This window comes from Schistocerca serialis, chromosome 10 (assembly GCF_023864345.2).
Source record: "Schistocerca serialis cubense isolate TAMUIC-IGC-003099 chromosome 10, iqSchSeri2.2, whole genome shotgun sequence".
Taxonomy (NCBI): Eukaryota; Metazoa; Arthropoda; class Insecta; order Orthoptera; family Acrididae; genus Schistocerca; species Schistocerca serialis.
Window position 1 is genome coordinate 201,840,919 of NC_064647.1, and position 18,866 is coordinate 201,859,784.

Consider the following 18,866-nt stretch of genomic DNA (forward strand, 5'->3'; position numbering starts at 1 on the left):
CTTCCACACGTTACCAAAGAGACAACTTTTCCATTCTAGGTACAGCCGAAAGGTTGAACACTACAGGAGATAAATTCGCACAGCTTTTAAATGTAATCTGTATTCGTTTTCAATTACAGTTATATTTACACTGAAGAACCAAAGAAACTGGTGCACCTGCCTAATATCGTGTAGGTCCCCCGCGAGCACGCAGAAATGCTACAACATGACGTGGCATGGTCTCGGACTAAAGTCTGGAATAGTGCTGGAGGAAAAACTGGAGAGCTGGACATAAATCCACAGCCAACGGCCTTGCCGCACTGGTAACACCGGTTCCCACCAGATCACCGAAGTTAAGCGCTGTCGGACTGGGCTAGCACTTGGATGGGTGACCATCCGGTCTGCCGAGCGCTGTTAGCAAGCGGGGTCAACTCAGCCCTTACGAGGCAAATTGAAGAGCTACTTGATTGAGAAGTAGGGGCTCCGGTCTCGGAAACTGACATATGAGCAGGAGAACGGTGTGCTAACCACATGCCCCTCCGTATCCGTATCCAGTGCCGCACATGAGCTGAGGATGACACGGCGGCCGGTCGGTACCGTTGGGCCTTCGTAGCCTATTCGGGAGGAGTTTAGTTGTACATAAATTTGCAAGAGTATGAGAGGGTGGAGATCTCTTCTGAACAGCACATTGCAAGGCATCCCATATGTGCTCAATAATGTTCATGTATGGGGAGTATGGTGGCCAGCGGAAGTGATTGAAGCCAGAAGTGTGTTGCTGGAGCCGCTCTGTAGCAATTCTGGACGTGTGGGGTGTCGCATTGTGCTGTTGTAATTTCCCAAGTTCGTCAAATGGTTCAAATGGCTCTGAGCACTATGGGACTTAACTTCTGAGGTCATCAGTCCCCTAGAACTTAGAACTACTTAAACCTAACTAACCGAAGGACATCACACACATCCATGCCCAAGGCAGGATTCGACCCTGCGACCGTAGCGGTCGCGCGGTTCCAGACTGTAGCGCCTAGAACCGTTCGACCATCCCGGCCGGCCCCCAAGTTCGTCGGAATGCACACTGAACATGAATGGATGCAGGTGTTCAGACAGGATGCTTACGCAAGCGTCACCTGTCAGAGTCGTTTCTAGACGTATCAGGGGTCCCATATCACTCCAACTGCACACGCCCCACACCATTACGGAGCCTCCACCAGCTTGAACAGTCCCCTGCTGAAATGCACGGTCCATCGATTCACGAGGTTGGCTCCATACCGTTACACGTCCGTCCCGTCCATACAATTTGAAACGAGACTCGTCCGATCAGGCAACATGTTTCCAGTCATCGACAGTCCAATGTCGGTGTTGACGGGCCCAAGCGAGTCGTAAAGTTTATGTCGTGCAGTCAACAACGGCATACGAGTGGGCCTTCGAAAGCCCATATGGATGGTGTTTCGTTGAATGGTTGGCACGCTGACACCTGTTGATGGACCAGCACTGACATCTGTAGCAATTTGGAGAAGGGTTGCGCTTCTGTCACGTTGAACGATTCTCTTCAGTCGTCGCAGGTCCCATTCTTAGGATCTTTTTCCGGCCGCAGCGAAAGATTTGATGTTTTACCGGATTCCTGATACTCACGGTACACGCGTGAAATGGTCGTACGGGAAAATCCCCACTTCATTGCTACCTCGGAGATTCTGCGTCCCATCGCTCCTGAGCTGACCATACCACCACGGTCAGACTGACTTAAATCTTGATAACCTGGCATTGTAGCAGCAGTAACCGATCTAACAACTGCGCCAGACGCTTGCCTTATACAGGCGTTGCCGACCACAGCGCCGTATTCTCTGTGTTTGAATTCGCTTGCCTATACCAGTTTCTTTGGCGCTTCGGCGTATAATGGTAGTAGCATGGGGTGAGAACAAAAAGGCGGTATTTTCTAGTGGTCGCTGGCCAACGGCTAAAAGTGTCAGTCTGGTACCCTTCTCAACCAAGTAGACTATCTGGTCAAAAGTATCTGGACACCTCTATGTTGTGCAGAGAGGGAGCGGGCAGTATTATGTTGACAGCAGAGATCCGTAGAAGCAGGCTGGGTCCCTCAGGGGATAGTCATTAGATGACACCTGAATGGGGGACGTTTCAAGACTTCTAAAGCTGCCCAAATCTACTGTTGGTGATGAGGTTTGAAACACCCGCTCAACTCGCTTGGTAGAACAGGTAATTAGGATTGTGGATAGGGCCAAATAAGGTTGGGGTCAGTTTCACCTTCTAATTGTAATTTATTGTGATTTAATAACACATTTACAACCAAAGCGGCACATAGCCGGATCTTTACCCAATGCAACTCATTCACAGCTGAAGGCCTCCAAACAAGAAATCTTAACAAATCAACAAGATAAAAATCCAATTAAAGTAGCAATAAAATAACTTAAAAAAACATCTGTCACAACTAGGTGGAAAGGCTCAATGCAAGGAGATAAAACGAACATATGCAAGGCGCAATACAAATGGCTGAAGGCCACAATTAACTTTCAAAATTTTAGAATATATTACCATTGACCTTTAAAGGCAGAAGCTCACAATCTTTAAAAACAAGAAATCTTAAACACCAACAAGCTAAAAATGCAATTAAAAAGCAAATAAAAAAATATATATCACGACTATGTGGAAAGCCTCAAGGCAAAGCAGATAGAACAAACATATGCAAGGTGCAATACAAATGGCTGAAGGCCACAATTAAGTTTCACAATTTTAAAATATATTTCCATCATCCTTTAAAGGCAGAAGGCAGCAATGTTTGAGCTTGAAACATAATTAAAAGTAAAGTTGCAAGACTGAAAGTCCACAGTTAATTTTGCAAATTTTTTAAGAAAAATTAACATAAACCTTAATTTTTAAGTAGCTGAAAAGAGATCATTAACACCTGTGGGAAAGACAATAAAGACAACGGCACTCTAGAAGCCTCTAGGGAGGTCGGTCTGCCCTCGTTCACTTAGGCGAGACAGGTGGTGAGCCCAACTACACTTGATCCATCGGAACCCAACCAGGGGACAGCCACGGACCGACCGACACAACGACTCGCTTGCCACAAATCGGTACATGAGAACTCAAACACAAAATGTTACGGACGTAATTATCCACAGTCAAATATGCATAAACACTCGGTGTTGCTCACAGTAAGACCTCCCAATCAGCGAACCACGGAAACGAACCAGAACATGAATGGTCGAGACTTGGGTACTTAAAACACCACTCAAGTTTGGCGTCCTGGGTCGGTGAACCACGAAGCTCGTAGCGATCGGACAGCTCCACACACTCCCCGACACTGCGCAGGGACCGGCAGCGGACCCAGCGACTGCACCGCGCGGAGATGTCTTCCCTGGTCCGCAGCAACCGTCCGGCTGCCTGCTGGTCCGTCCGTGACTGCTGCTCCGTCGCGACTACACTGCTGGTGCGTCTCCCACACACTTCCAGACAGACGACGGCGGAAATACTGGCTCGGACCCAACCATGCAGAGGAAACACGCCCCCTGGCCAAACGACATCCCTGCACCAGGAAAGGACCGACCCAAGTTCCACAAGATGGTTACTGAAAGGCCCCAGAAGCACCTGGAGAACCAGTTACACGTCGGCCGATGAGACGACCTATCTCTCAGTGGCAGTACGCCGACAGCGTTTAAAAAGACTTGTCAAAGGAAATAAGGCGAACTACACACACAACCTGATAAACTCTTGCACGAAGACCTCGATGACACCCAACAATAACTGAGCACACACGAAGACAATTCGGAAGTCGATGCGCGCACACACACACACACACACACACACACACACACACACACACACACAGCTGACCCATGAATGACCGGTGAGCCAAAACGCGTCGTCCAGTAAGACGACCGACCGACGACCCACCAAGACCGTGGCCCAACTCAAGTGATGCTTGGCAGCAAGAGTCGGGCGAGCCATGCCGACGCAGACCTCACTGATGCTCCAACCTGACTGCACTAGTGCCGCATTGCAACTCCCGACTGGCAGGTCCGGACTGCGCCCCAGACACGTTCCAACTGCCTGGCAGACCCGAAAACGCTATCCGAACTCGCGATCCGAGCTCGTCTACGACAGACAACGAATGAGAGGTAATAGCAGTCGAGCAAAGATACTACGAGAGGGGATATATCGATACGTGCTGCTAACGCCGCTCACGATCAGACAAAGCAGCAGCTCAGTGACAGCAGTAATTTACTCTACTGGCCATTAAAATTGCTACACCAAGAAGAAATGCAGATGATAAACGGTTATTCATTGGACAAATATATTATACTAGCAGTGACATGTGATTACATTTTCACGCAATTTCGGTGCATAGATCCTGAGAAACCAGTACCCAGAACAACCACCTCCGGCCGTAATAACGGCCTTGATACGCCTAGGCATTGAGTCAAACAGAGCTTGGATGGCGCGTACAGGTACAGCTGCCCATGCAGCTTCAACACGATACCACAGTTCAACAAGAGTAGTGACTGGCGTATTGTGACGAGACAGTTGCTCGGCCACCATTGACCAGTGTTTTCAATTGGTGAGAGATCTGGAGAATGTGCTGGCCAGGGCAGCAGCCGAACATTTTCTGTATGCAGGATGGCCCGTACAGGACCTGCAACATGCGGTCGTGCATTATCCTGCTGAAATGTAGGGTTTCGCAGGGATCGAATGAAGGGTAGAGCTACGGGTCGTAACACATCTGAAATGTAGCGTCCACTGTTCAAAGTCCCATCAATGCGAACAAGAGGTGACCGAGACATGTAACCAATGGCATCCCATACCATCACGCCGGGTGATACGACAGTATGGCGATGACGAATACACGCTTCCAACGTGCGTTCACCGCGATGTCGCCAAACACGGATGTGACCATCATGATGCTGTAAACAGAACCTGGATTCATCCGAAAAAATGACGTGTTGCCATTCGTGCACCCAGGTTCGCCGTAGAGCACACCATCGCAGGCCCTCCTGTCTGTGATGCAGCGTCAAGGGTAACCGCAGCCATGGTCTCCGAGCTGATAGTCCATGCTGCTGCAAACGTCGTCTAACTGTTCGTGCAGATGGTTGTTGTCTTGCAAACGTCCCCATCTGTTGACTCAGGGATCGAGACGTGGCTGCACGATCCGTTACAGCCATGCGGATAAAATGCCTCTCATCTCGACTGCGTGATACGAGGCTGTTGGGATCCAGCACGGCGTTCCGTATTACCCTCCTGAACCCACCAATTCCATATTCTGCTAACAGTCATTGGATCTCGACCAACGCGAGCAGCAATGTCGCGATACGATAAATCGCAATCGCGATAGGCTACAGTCCGACCCTTATCAAAGTCGGAAAGGTGATGGTACGTATTTCTCACAATAACGTTTCACCAGGCAACGCCGGTCAACTGTTGTTTGTGTATGAGAAATCGGTTGGAAACTTTCCTCATGTCAGCACGTTGTAGGTGTCGCCACTGGCGCCAACCTTGTGTGAATGCTCTGAATAGCTAATCATGTGCGTATCGCAGCATCTTCTTCCTGTCGGTTAAATTTCGCTTCTGTAGCACGTCAACTTCGTGGTGTAGCAATTTTAATGGCCAGTAGTGTAAATTAACGTAGTGAGGTGGAAGTACGTTAAAGACATGGTGCAAAATAGGTGATGGTTGGAACACGAGCCATGCACGGCTAGAGGCTGTGAACAGGAAATGCGAAGGAACAACCACAGATAAACCACGACAAATCAGATCTCATGTACTGACGGTGATAATCGACGAGCGTTGTAGAGGCGACTGTAAAAAGTCGCATTAAATCAGAAGAAAGAATCATCCGTGAGAGCCAAAGTGCATTCAGTAGTCCAGCTAGCACACTGTCTGCACGTAGGGAGTCCGAAAGAATGGGGTACAGTGGTCGAGCAACCTGTCATACGGCATACATTTCTGTAGCCAACGTGGAGTGACGTTCTAGGCAGCGTACGGCACCAGTGGACAGTCACTATGCACAGTATCACAAGCCAGCCTCTGTGAGGCAATAATTTCTGGACAGTGAAACTTTTGAAGTGTACTGGCGAGCACTCAGAGTACTGACCTGAGCCCAAAGGAACACATTTAGGAGTGCTATTGACAAGGGATTTCGGATCGATTCCGCATTTCTGGATTTCCGGAAGGCTTTTGACACTACCGCACAAGTGGCTTGTAGTGAAATTGCGTGCTTATGGAATATCGTCTCAGTTATGTGACTGGATTTGTGATTACCTGCCAGAGAGGTCAGAGTTCGTAGTAACTGACGGAAAGTCATCGAGTAAAACAGAAATGATTTCTACCGTTCCCTAAGGTAGTGTTATAGGCCCTTTGCTCAAGAGCACTTGCCCGCGAAAGGCAAAGGTCTCTCGTTCGAGTCTCGGTCCGGCACACAGTTCTAATCTGAGAGGTAGTTTCATATCAGCGCACACTCTGCTGTAGAGTGAAAATCTCATTCTAGAAACATCCGCCAAGATGTGGCTTAGCCATGTCTTCGCAATATCCATTCTTTCAGGAGTGCTAGTCCTGAAAGGTTCGCAGGAGAGCTTCTGTAAAGTTTGGAATGTAGGAGACGAGGCACTAAAGCTGTGAGGAAGGTGCGTGAGTCGTGCTTGGGTAGCTCAGTTGGTAGAGCAAAGGTCCCGAGTTCGAGTCTCGGTCCGGCACACAGTTTTAATCTGCCAGGAAGATTCAGGCTCTTTGCTGTTCCATATCTATATAAATGATTTTGGAGACAATCTGACCAGCCGTCTTCAGTTGTTAGCAGATCACGCTGTCGTTTATCGACTAATAAAGTCATCAGAACATCAAAACCAATTGCAAACGATTTAGAAAAGATATCTGAATGGTGCAAAAATTAGCAGTTGATCCTAATTGAGTGGTGAAAGGTATTCGTTAAACTTCGGTTACACGTTAAATCAGTCTAATCTGAAAGCTGTAAATTCAACTAAATACCTAGGTATTACAATTACGAACAACTTAAATTGTAATAAACACATAGAAAATGTTGTGGGGAAGGCTAACCAAAGACTGCGTTTTATTGGCAGAACACTTAAAAGTAACAGATTTACTAAGGAGACTGCCTACACTACGCTTGTCTGCCCTTTTTTAGAATATTGCTGCGCGGTGAGGGATCCTTACCAGATAGGACTGACGGAGTACATCGAAAAAGTTCAAAGAAGAGCAGTACGTTTTGTATTATCGCGAAATATAGGAAAGAGTGTCACAGAAATGATACGGGATTTGGCTGAACATCATTAAAAGAATGGCGTTTTTCGTTGCGTCGGAATCTTCCCACGAAATTCCAATCACCAACTTCCTCCTCCGAACGCGAAAATAGTTTGTTGACGCCGACCTACATAGGGAGAAACGATCACCACGATAAAATAAGGGAAATCAGAGATCGTATGGAAAGATATAGGTGTTCGTTCCTTCCGCACGCTATAGCAGATTGGAATAATAGAGAATTGTGAAGGTGGTCCATGAATCCTGTGCCAGGCACTTAAATGTCATTTGCAGAGTATCCATGTAGATGTAGAAACTAGAATGACCTGTCCAGACATCACTAACTTCTCTGGGATCAGCTCTCGAGATAGAATGGGCTACCATTCCTCCACACAAAGATACCTCTCATCCAATGTGCTCCCAGCAGCGGTCAAATGGCTCTAAGCAATATGGGACTTAACATCTGAGGTCATCAGTCCCCTAGACTTAGAACTACTTAAACCTAACTAACCTAAGGACATCACACACATCCATGCCCGAGGCAGGATTCGAACTTGCGACTGTAGCAGCCGCCCGGTTCCGGACTAAAGCGCCTATAACCGCTCGGCCACAGCGGCCGCCTAACAACAGGGTTCAAGTCGAGGTGAAGCCGAAGAGGGGATACACCCCGCATTAATCTTTATTATTAAATTTCAGTTATTATTAATTCAGTTGTTCTATGTTATGGCTCCCACGGGCAACAACATTCTGATTTCCAGTGTCCAACATAATTATTGACCGGCTTTAAAACATTAAAATTCTGTCATAATCTACTCATAAAGATGTATAATTTTGTGTTAAATTTTTACACAGTAAGACAATTAGGAACTGTCCGTTTGTCTTCAGTCATCGTAAATGACGGTACACAAATATCCAGACTGCGTTCATCCAGTATTTGTGAGCGAGAGCACTTAGTGACTTTTAACACACTTTAAGCATAATTTCAAACCTAAAGTTTTCCTCGCTTACGTGCGTACAGGCAAATACGGTGTGTAAATTTTAAGTTGACAAACCAGAATAATCCGAAAAATAAGCTTCACACGAAAAAATATGTAGAATCCAATGTTGATTATTTTCGAGGGGGACGTCTGCTGGTGCTAAAATTAGCCCGCCAACCAAGCCCCCTAGGAGTGGGGTGGGAGGCACCTTTAAAATTTGAGATGGGAACTCCCATTTTTTATTGCGGAATCAGATTCTATATAAAAAAACTACATATATTTTGTCTTTAACATTTGTTTTGATTGTTGGTAGTTGGCGCTGTAATTCACGAAAATCCATTTTCTCATTTTTGCATGGAAAACGGTTACGGATAAATAAAAAAATACTTATTTAATTGATTGGCGACTGCATAGAGTGCTGTGTGCACAACGACCATATGATAGATAAAATTAGAAGGAATGGTCAGCATTGGGCGTAATTTTGATGATTTATTAACAGCAAAATCTATTATGTGATGGAAAGTCGATTTTGCTGTTAATAAATCATCAAAATTACGGCCAATGCTGACCTTCCTTCTAATTTTACTTATTTACTTCGTTTGGTTAGTTAGTTAGCTAGTCAGATGATTTGTTCGATAATTAAAAGTTGTGTGGACTCACGACCACGAAACAAACAAAACTTATCCGAATCTGCGGTAAAGTTAATATTTGAGTCAACATTTGTAAAACTCCAATTCCTCTTTCTCAAACCCCACCCTATGGGGAGAGAGGGAGAGTTTTACTTTTAGCGAACCAAAATTTACGAAGTTAATAAGTATTTTTTATTAATCCGTAACCATTTTCCACGCAAAAATGAGAACATGGGCTTTCTTGAATTACAGCGTCAACTACCAACAATCAAAACAAATGTTTAAGACAAAATGTACGTAGTTTCTTACGTAGAATCTGATTCTGCAATAAAAAATGGGGGTTCCTATTTGAAATTCTAAAGTTGTCTCCCGCCCCAGCCCCAGGGAGCTGGTGTGGCGGGCTAATTTTAGCACCAGCAGATGTCCCCCCTCAAAAATAATCAACTTTGGATTCTACACGTTTTTTCGTGTGAAGCCTATTTTTCGAGTTCTTCTGGTTTGTAAACTTAAAATCTGCACCCTGTATTTAACACATTAACCAATTTGTGAAGCAATCAGCAGTTTGACGCTGTTTTGTAAGGGTTTCAATCATTTAAGTTCCAGTTTCAAAACGCTGTAGAAAGAGTACCACTGCTCAGAATAACGGCAGATCTGGTCAGCATATTATTGACGCAGGGGGAAAAACGAATTTACGAAAATTTGACCAGTAGGTGGTGCTGTAAGCGTCAGAATATGCAGACCAATGACGCGCGGCACACGGCTGTTTCTCAGTTTGGGTACGAGACGGCCAAACAGGCTATCTCCAAGAATGATCGCGGGTTGCTGGTAAAGCTTTTACAAGAATATTGACGGTGCGCCAGGAGCCCTGCAGAAGTCCCGGATACTCAAGGGTATGAAGAAAGGCATTCGTCCTATGTCTGCTGAGGGTCTGGATTCACCCCATAGCGGGACTTGTACTTCACCGACAGTGAGGCTAACATTGACTAATATTGAAAAGATTGTACCACAAGTTAAGTAGCAGCTATGTGTTTAAGTAAATAAAGAACTCTGTTAGTACGTGTGTGCAGTTTCTAGCATGATAAAAGAAAAAAATTAAGTTAAATGTATTTTAATTTTTTCAATTTTAATGTGATAATTATATATGTATTGTGTTTCATACTAGAATGTCGTGTTCCCCGTTTGGCACAGCTTTGCCACAGGTAACACGAAAGAGCCCGAAGACGTCCGCCTTCTGGTCGGCTCCTGATCGTTGTCCGACGGAGGCTACTTTTGGATTACGCAAAGGCTTCTATTATTTGGTAAAGAACAACCCGGATTCCTTTACGTAATCAATACGAATTTTATAATTACCTAAGGGACATTTAACAATGAGCAATAAAAAATTGCATTTGAAAATGAAATCATTACCAAATAGGGCGGCTATGAGTATAGAAAAGAAGGAACGGCATTCTGTGCCGCGTTATTCTCTGCTGTAGTAAAGGCTGGTTGACAAAAAATGGCTCTGAGCACTATGGGACTCAACATCTGAGGGCATCAGTCCCTTAGAACTTAGAACTACTTAAACCTAACTAACCTAAGGACATCACACACATCCATGCCCGAGGCAGGATTCGAACCTGCGACCGTAGCGGTCACGCGGTTCCAGACTGAAGCGCCTAGAACCGCGCGGCCACACCGGCCGGTTGCTGGTTGACATTTATAAAAATAACATGGAGGTAAAAAAATGGAAAAGAATAGAATAAGAAATCTGGTAAACACTAAATATATTCAAACAATTCTTACAAGCAATTAGGGCTTATTTATAAACAGTATAACTTACATAAGTAATTTTCTGACTGTGTTGGTGCGATCAGATTTCAGCCTGTCCTGTGCTCGCTTCTTGGTTCACGTCTTTATCACAAATAACACTCATTACTTTTCTACTTCCTTTGAGACAATTCCTGCACCGTTCAACTCTTTCATAACAATAAATTGCCGATTTACAGTATCGAACGTAAATTACCTGAATTTCAGTAATTAATAACTGTTGTCTGCACGCTGGCAGGACCGCTCACTTTTACGGCTAAAAGACGACCTTCTTTATGTGGTGTCACCGCCAGACACCACACTTGCTAGGTGGTAGCTTTAAATCGGCCGCGGTCCATTAGTACATGTCGGACCCGCGTGTCGCCACTGTCAGGGATCGCAGACCGAGCGCCACCACAAGGCAGGTCTCGAGATACGGACTAGCACTCGCCGCAGTTGTACGGACGACTTTGCTAGCGACTACACTGACGAAGCATCGCTCATTAGCCGAGCAGATAGTTAGAATAGCCTTCAGCTAAGTCAAAGTCTACAACCTAGCAAGGCGCCATAGCAATTGATAGTTTGATAGTTATCGTATGAAATGTCTCATCAAGAACGCTGTATACAAATGGTGGATTAAAGTTAAGTATTCCAGCAGCTACGTACTTTTCTTTATAGCAGTTATGAAGTATCCTGTTTCAGACCATCAAGTCCGCCTGCTTGCTTAATGGCCGCCTCTCTTAAATAATGTGCGTAGTGTTGGCAATCTGTCAACACTACACTTTACTCTTTCACGTTACAAGTAGTAGTACGATAAAATTTGAACATCTACAAAGGTTTTTACTGTCATATTTTTTATTTAGATCGAAGCGGAACGCTCAGTTCAGCCTCTGTTAAAATGTTTCTTTGACTGCGCAATCGATGTATTAGCGTAGAAAAAGATTGAATAACCGACGAAAGTATGACGTTCTACGAGCCTGGGCGTGGAACGTCAGAATCCTGAAAGTGGTAGGGAAGCTAGCGGCAAATAATTGAGGACGTAGGTTGCAAGTGCTGCTCTAAAACGGAGAGCTTGTCACAGGAGAGGAATTCTTAGCCGGCCGCATCAAGCAGGTCAGAAGACTGATGAGTCAAACAAAAAGTATCAGGAGTTGAACTTTGATTAAACTGAAAACTCCCTCTTGTCCAAAATGAAACTCCTGCGTTAGATGTTTCCATTGCAGTCAGGTGCAGAGTCGTTGTTGGGGGGCAGGAAAGCATGGTGACGAGAAACCATGGTAATATCGCACTCCGTCGAGAGCAGTGACACAAGTCAACAATGCAGTTCTTGAGTAACATCGTCTCAAAACATTCTGTAAAATTAATACCGAAATAGCATAAGCGTTCTTTAAATTTCAGGTAAATAATTTTGCCAGTAAAATTAGTACTTACATTAAAATACAAAACGAAAAAACGTTGAAACTTGTGTTAAAGAATGCAAAATGCAAAACTGTAATTTATGAAGATTAATACCATTCAATAAGGAACATCAATTAGGTACAATTTAAGGAGACAGTTTCCGAAAACATATGACCGCTAATTATGTAGCAATACTTTTCGCCGAGAAAAAGGATTTAAGATCAGCTTTCTTTATAGCAGCAATTTCTTTCTTGTTTGTGTTCGTGTCTGTGTGTGTGTGTGTGTGTGTGTGTGTGTGTGTGTGAGCGCGCGCGCACGTAGTACTGCAGAGCACGGAATTTCGTAATATTTACAGCAGCTGTAAGACACTCTGATGTAAGATACAGACACTGAATAAACACAGACATTGTAACACTCAGTATATTAAAAATTAGATACGTGGAAAGTTGCACAAATCAGAATGCGTCTCTCCTTGTGAATGATGCATGTCGCTGTCTGCAAAGTCAACGTGGCACTGTTCTTGCCGTGGTGAATTAAGAAGCGGCCTACAACAAAACCGACACAAAAGTCCTGAACTGGACAAACTGCGAGTTAATGATATGACGTTTTTCGTGCACCTTGGGGACTTTTAGACATATTTTCAGTAATAAAAATTTAAACTTGATATTTTTTTGACTTGTGTCACTTAGCTTGCCGGAAATAAGAAAAGCAATAATCAGAAGACAAGAAATTTTGCTAGCAAGGTTCGATTTATGAAAAATACAAATGTGCATGTAAAGGCACGTGGATGCAGCGCAATCCACACGTCACCAAACCAATCACTTCCGATGTTTTTATAGAAATGAAACAGACACAAATTCTGAAAACATCATTAGTAAAAGGATTTCTAGGTATAAATGAATTTAAGTATTATTCTTATCACTGGTAAAATTATAAGGACGAAAGAAATGAGTCTTACATGAGGCAGACGGAAGAAGAAAAGTGACACGAAGGAGGCTGTGCATTCCTCGATTGTTTCTTAAGTTGAAGAACAAAATTATATCAAAGATTTAAAACAGTCTTAGAAGTACAAGGTATAATTGGATCTTTGACTTGTCAGAACAGATTAATTTATTACCCACGCTATTGTACGTCAGACGGCTTTTATATGCTTTTGAGTAGAAGGGACGCGCTATCACATCACAGGTCTAAGGGGACAGTTGGTTGCCTATACAGGACGCGAGATACCAACATGCAATGCCACATGCATTTTGCCACTTGCTGTGAATACCTTTCAGCATTATTGTATGCTGTCTAGACCAAAAGGAAGTGTGTTAAGGCTTGAAGCGGAAGGAAATTCTAGCAGAGAAAGAGGGTGACAAATGGACAGAACACAGGATATCTGTTGTTAACTGTCGACGTGGAGTTTGTCCAGTGAGTGAATTCCATCCAAAATCAGTAACTTCAACGCGCGATAGCAATGGTAATGTTACTAAATACTGCTACCCGAAATTCCTTCGTCAAACAAGTTGAAGTAAATATTCCAGAATTAGAATCAAGAAGAATACTAACATGAGTAACTTGGATGTAGATGTTCTCGGTGTACAGTAGCGAAGTAGCATAAATTACTCACTAAAGGCAAGGTCTGTAGTCCAGATAGTATAACAGTTAGCTCCCTTTGAAAGTATGCTGATGCAATAACACCATACTTACAAGGGAACCTCCCCATCGCACCCCCCTCAGATTTAGTTATAAGTTGGCACAGTGGATAGGCCTTGAAAAACTGAACACAGATCAATCGAGAAAACAGGAAGAAGTTGTGTGGAACTATGAAAAAAATAAGCGAAATATACAAACTGAGTAGTCCATGCGCAGGATAGGCACCATCAAGGATAGTCTGAGCCCAGGAGCGCCGTGGTCCCGTGGTTAGCGTGAGCAACTGCGAAACGAGAGGTCCTTGGTTCAAGGCTTCCCCCGGGTGAATAGTTTACTTTTTTTATTTTCGCTAAGTTATGATCTGTCCGTTCGTTCATTGACGTCTCTGTTCACTATAATATGTTTAGTGTGTGTGTTTTGCGACCGCACCGCAAAACCGTGCGATTAGTAGACGAAAGGACGTGCCTCTCCAATGGGAACCGAGAACATTTGATTGCAAGGTCATAGGTCAACCGATTCCTCCACAGGAAAACACGTCTGATATATTCTATACGACACTGGTGACGGCATGTGCGTCACAAGACAGGAATATGTTGTCGACCCACCTAACTTGTACTCTTGCCGAATGGGTAAAAATATTCTTCTATCTTGCCCGATTTAGGTTTTCTTGTGGATGTGATAATCACTCCCAAAAAAGTGATGAAAACATAAGAGTTTGTCACATAAACTGCAACTAATGAATGCTACAGTTTTGCAGTCGCACAGTTTTCCTTGTGCTCTGCCGAAACATATGTTTTTAACGTTTTCAAATTTTTCCGTGTGTAGACCGTCAAATCCTGCATATGTCCAAGCAAATCTGAACATGTCCTGGAATTTTGGAGAGCGAAGTTGATTATGTGTGAGTGGCTGAACTTTGGTAATTGTCTGAAAATATAAAATTAAACTTTTCACTCGAGGGACGACTTGAACCAAGGACCTCTCGCTCCGCAGCTGCTCACGCTAACCACGGGACCAAGGCGCTCCTCAGCGCACATTTTCCTTGATGATGCCTATCTTGCCCATGGACTACTCAGTTTGTGTATTTTGCTTATTTTTTTCATAGTTCCCAACAACTTCTTCCTGTTTTCTCGATTGATCTGTGTTCAGTTTTCCAAGGCCTATCCACTGTGCCAACTTATAACTAAATCTGAGGGGGGTGCGATGGGGAGGTTCCCTTGTTAGCAATCTTATATAACCGTCCGCTAGTCGAAAGGTCCACACCTAAAGACCAGAAAGTCGCAAAGGTCACGCCAATACCCAAGAAAGGAAACCGGAGTAATCCGCTGAATTCAAGAATGGTCTGAGCACTATGGGACTTAACATCTGAGGTCATCAGTCCCCTAGACTTAGAACTACTTAAACCTAACTAACCTAAGGACATCACACACGTCCATGCCCGAGGCAGGATGCGAACCTGCGAATGTAGCAGCAGCGCGGTTCCGGACTGAAGTGCCTAGAACCACTCGGTCACAATGGCCGGCAATCCGCTGAATTACTGGCTAGCTTATGTTCTTATTCCAACCAATAACATTATTGTTCACCACCCCTGTTAAATGTTCTGTGCCGCCTACAGTTCGTACTGCCGGACGACCATTCGCAGATCTTATTTTCTACGTCTATATCTACGTGATTACTCTGTACTTCACAATAACTGTCTGGCAGAAAGCTCGTCAAACGACTTTCAAGCTATTTCCCTACCGTTCCACTCTCGAAAAGCGCGCAGGGAAAAACAAACACTTAGATCTTTCCATGTGCGAGCTCTGTTTCTCTTTTTTTATTACCATGATCATTTCCCCCTATTTAGATGGGTGCCAACAGAATATTTCGCAGTCGGACGGGAAAGTTGGCGATTAAAATTTCGTGAGACGATCTTGCCCCAACGAAAAAGGCCTTTCTTTTAAATTTTGCCAACCCAATTCGCGTATCATATCTTGTGGCACTTTCTCCGGTATTTCGCAGCAATGCAAAACAAGCTGTCCTATTTTGAACTTTTCCGAAGTCCTCCGTGAATCCTATCTCATGTGGATCCCACACAGCGCATTGTGTGTGTGTTCCGCCAATAAATCGCAATCTTTGCTTTGTCTTCCTCACAACATTTTCTATTGATCATTCCAACATAAGGCACGAGTAACTGTAATCCTTAAGTATTTAGTTGAATTCACAGCTTTTACATTTGAGTCATTTATCGTGTAACCACAATTTAGGAGATTACTCTTAATTCTCTTGTGGATAGCTTCACATTGTTCATTATTTAGAATTAAGTTCCACTTTTCGCACCATATGGATGTCTCGTCTAAATCATTTTGCAATTCGTTTTGAGAATCTGATGACTTTACGAGACGGTAATTGGCAGCATCATATGACAACAATCTAAGAGGGCTGCTCATATTGACTTCTGTATCTTTCATGAGATCAGGAACAACAGGCGGCCTATAACACTTCTTTGCGGAACGCAAGATATTACTTCAATTTTACTCGATGACTTTCCGTCACTTACTACAAACTGTGACCTTTCTGTCAGGAAATCGCCAATCCAGTCGCACAACTGAGACGATACTCCACAGGCACTAATTTTGATTAGGAGTCTCTTATCAGAAATGGGGTCAAAAGCCTTCTGTAACCCTACAGACTTGGAATCAGTCTGACATCCCCTGCCGACAGTACTGACTACTTCGTGAGAATAAAGAGCTAGTTGAGTTTCACAAGAACGATATATTTCTGAATCCATATTGGCTATTTGTCAATAAATCGTTTTCTTCTAGGTAATTCATACCGTTCGAATACAGTATATGTTCCAAAATTCTATTGCAAATCGACGTTAGAGATATGGCCACGCCACAGGAAATAAGGCCGCGCGGGATTAGCCGAGCGGTCTAGGCCGCTGCAGTTATGGACTGTGTGGCTGGTCCCGGCGGAGGATCGAGTCCTCCCTCGGGCATGGGTGTGTGTATGTTTGTCCTTAGGACAAGTTAGGTTAAGTAGTGTGTAAGCTTAGGGACTGATGACCTTAGCAATTAAGTCCCATAAAATTTCACACACATTTGAGCATTTTTGAACAGGAAATAGGACGCTTGTGTTGGAGGAGGCTCTGCCCGCCATCGGGTGATACGGGCAGCCCCGCACGCGACAACTCGGCGACTTCTTTCTACCTGTTCGTGGAAGACTAGCTGCACAAACTCGGCAAACTCTCCTAAATCTGATTGGAGCAAGTATACGACGGCCTCTACTATATCCAACGTTCTTAGGGAATACTGTAAATACTAGGCTAATAAGAAAGATGTAAAATAAAACAAATTATACGCAAATACAAAGATTTCATTACAAATTCCACACTTGAAAATATTTCCTGAAAACAACTGCATTTATTTTACGAGGGTTGGAGCTTAAATAGTGGCAACAGTTTATTCACAACGGATACAGAAGAGTTACATGTTTGCACCTGTTACTGTCCTTCAAAGTAGTCACCAGCGCAGTGTAGAACCCGTTGCCAGCGATGTGGAAGGCGTAGTACACCGTTAGCAGAGCCTGTTCTGTTGATGGTGCGAATGGAGCGGTCTGCTGCCTGTCGAATCTCTGGAACAGTTCTGAAGCGAATGCCACGAAGTGGTCCCTTCATCTTCTGAATCAAATTAAAGTTACAAGGACTTATGTCCGGGGAGTATGGTGGATGGTACAGTACTTCCTAGTCCCATCGACCGAACAGAGCAGCCACAGCTTGCGCTGTATGCGCCCCCGCAGTGTCCTGCAAAATGATTGGTAGGTTACGCAGGAAGTGTCGCCGCTTCTTTCGCAAAGCTGGTCGCAGGTGATGCTCCAAAAACGACCTGTAATAGTGGGCATTGACGGTCTGCCGTGGAGGAACGTAATGCGTTAGTATAAGACCATCACAGTCGTACACGAGAATCACCATAACTTTCACCGTACTGGGGCTCTGACGCACTTCCGACTTTCGCGGCGACCCATAATGCTTTGCGAAAGAAGCGGCGACACTTTCTGCGCAACCCAACCATCATTTTGCAGGACAATGCGCGGGCGCATACAGCGCAAGCTCTGTTCCGTCGATGGGACCGGGAAGTACTGTACCATTCACCATACTCCCCGGACTTTAGTCCTTGTGACTTTAATTTGATTCCGAAGATGAAGGAACCACTTCGTGGCATTCGCTTCAGAACTGTTCCACAGATTCGACAGGCAGCAGACAGCTCCATTCGCACCATCAACAGAACAGGCTCTGCTGACGGTATACTACGCCTTCCACTTCGCTGGCAACGGGTTCTACACAACGCTGCTGACTACTTTGAAGGACAGTAACAGATGCAAACATGTAACTCTTTTGTATCCGTTATGAATTAATACACTCCTGGAAATGGAAAAAAGAACACATTGACACCGGTGTGTCAGACCCACCATACTTGCTCCGGACACTGCGAGAGGGCTGTACAAGCAATGATCACACGCACGGCACAGCGGACACACCAGGAACCGCGGTGTTGGCCGTCGAATGGCGCTAGCTGCGCAGCATTTGTGCACCGCCGCCGTCAGTGTCAGCCAGTTTGCCGTGGCATACGGAGCTCCATCGCAGTCTTTAACACTGGTAGCATGCCGCGACAGCGTGGACGTGAACCGTATGTGCAGTTGACGGACTTTGAGCGAGGGCGTATAGTGGGCATGCGGGAGGCCGGGTGGACGTACCGCCGAATTGCTCAACACGTGGGGCGTGAGGTCTCCACAGTACATCGATGTTGTCGCCAGTGGTCGGCGGAAGGTGCACGTGCCCGTCGACCTGGGACCGGACCGCAGCGACGCACGGATGCACGCCAAGACCGTAGGATCCTACGCAGTGCCGTAGGGGACCGCACCGCCACTTCCCAGCAAATTAGGGACACTGTTGCTCCTGGGGTATCGGCGAGGACCATTCGCAACCGTCTCCATGAAGCTGGGCTACGGTCCCGCACACCGTTAGGCCGTCTTCCGCTCACGCCCCAACATCGTGCAGCCCGCCTCCAGTGGTGTCGCGACAGGCGTGAATGGAGGGACGAATGGAGACGTGTCGTCTTCAGCGATGAGAGTCGCTTCTGCCTTGGTGCCAATGATGGTCGTATGCGTGTTTGGCGCCGTGCAGGTGAGCGCCACAATCAGGACTGCATACGACCGAGGCACACAGGGCCAA

The 18,866-nt window shown here is 45.2% G+C and overlaps 1 pseudogene; it reads left to right on the top strand.

Moving 5' to 3' along the window:
- The first annotated feature begins 281 nt into the window (after positions 1-281).
- Positions 282-399, top strand: LOC126425424 (5S ribosomal RNA; annotated as a pseudogene).
- The last annotated feature ends 18,467 nt before the right edge of the window (positions 400-18,866 follow it).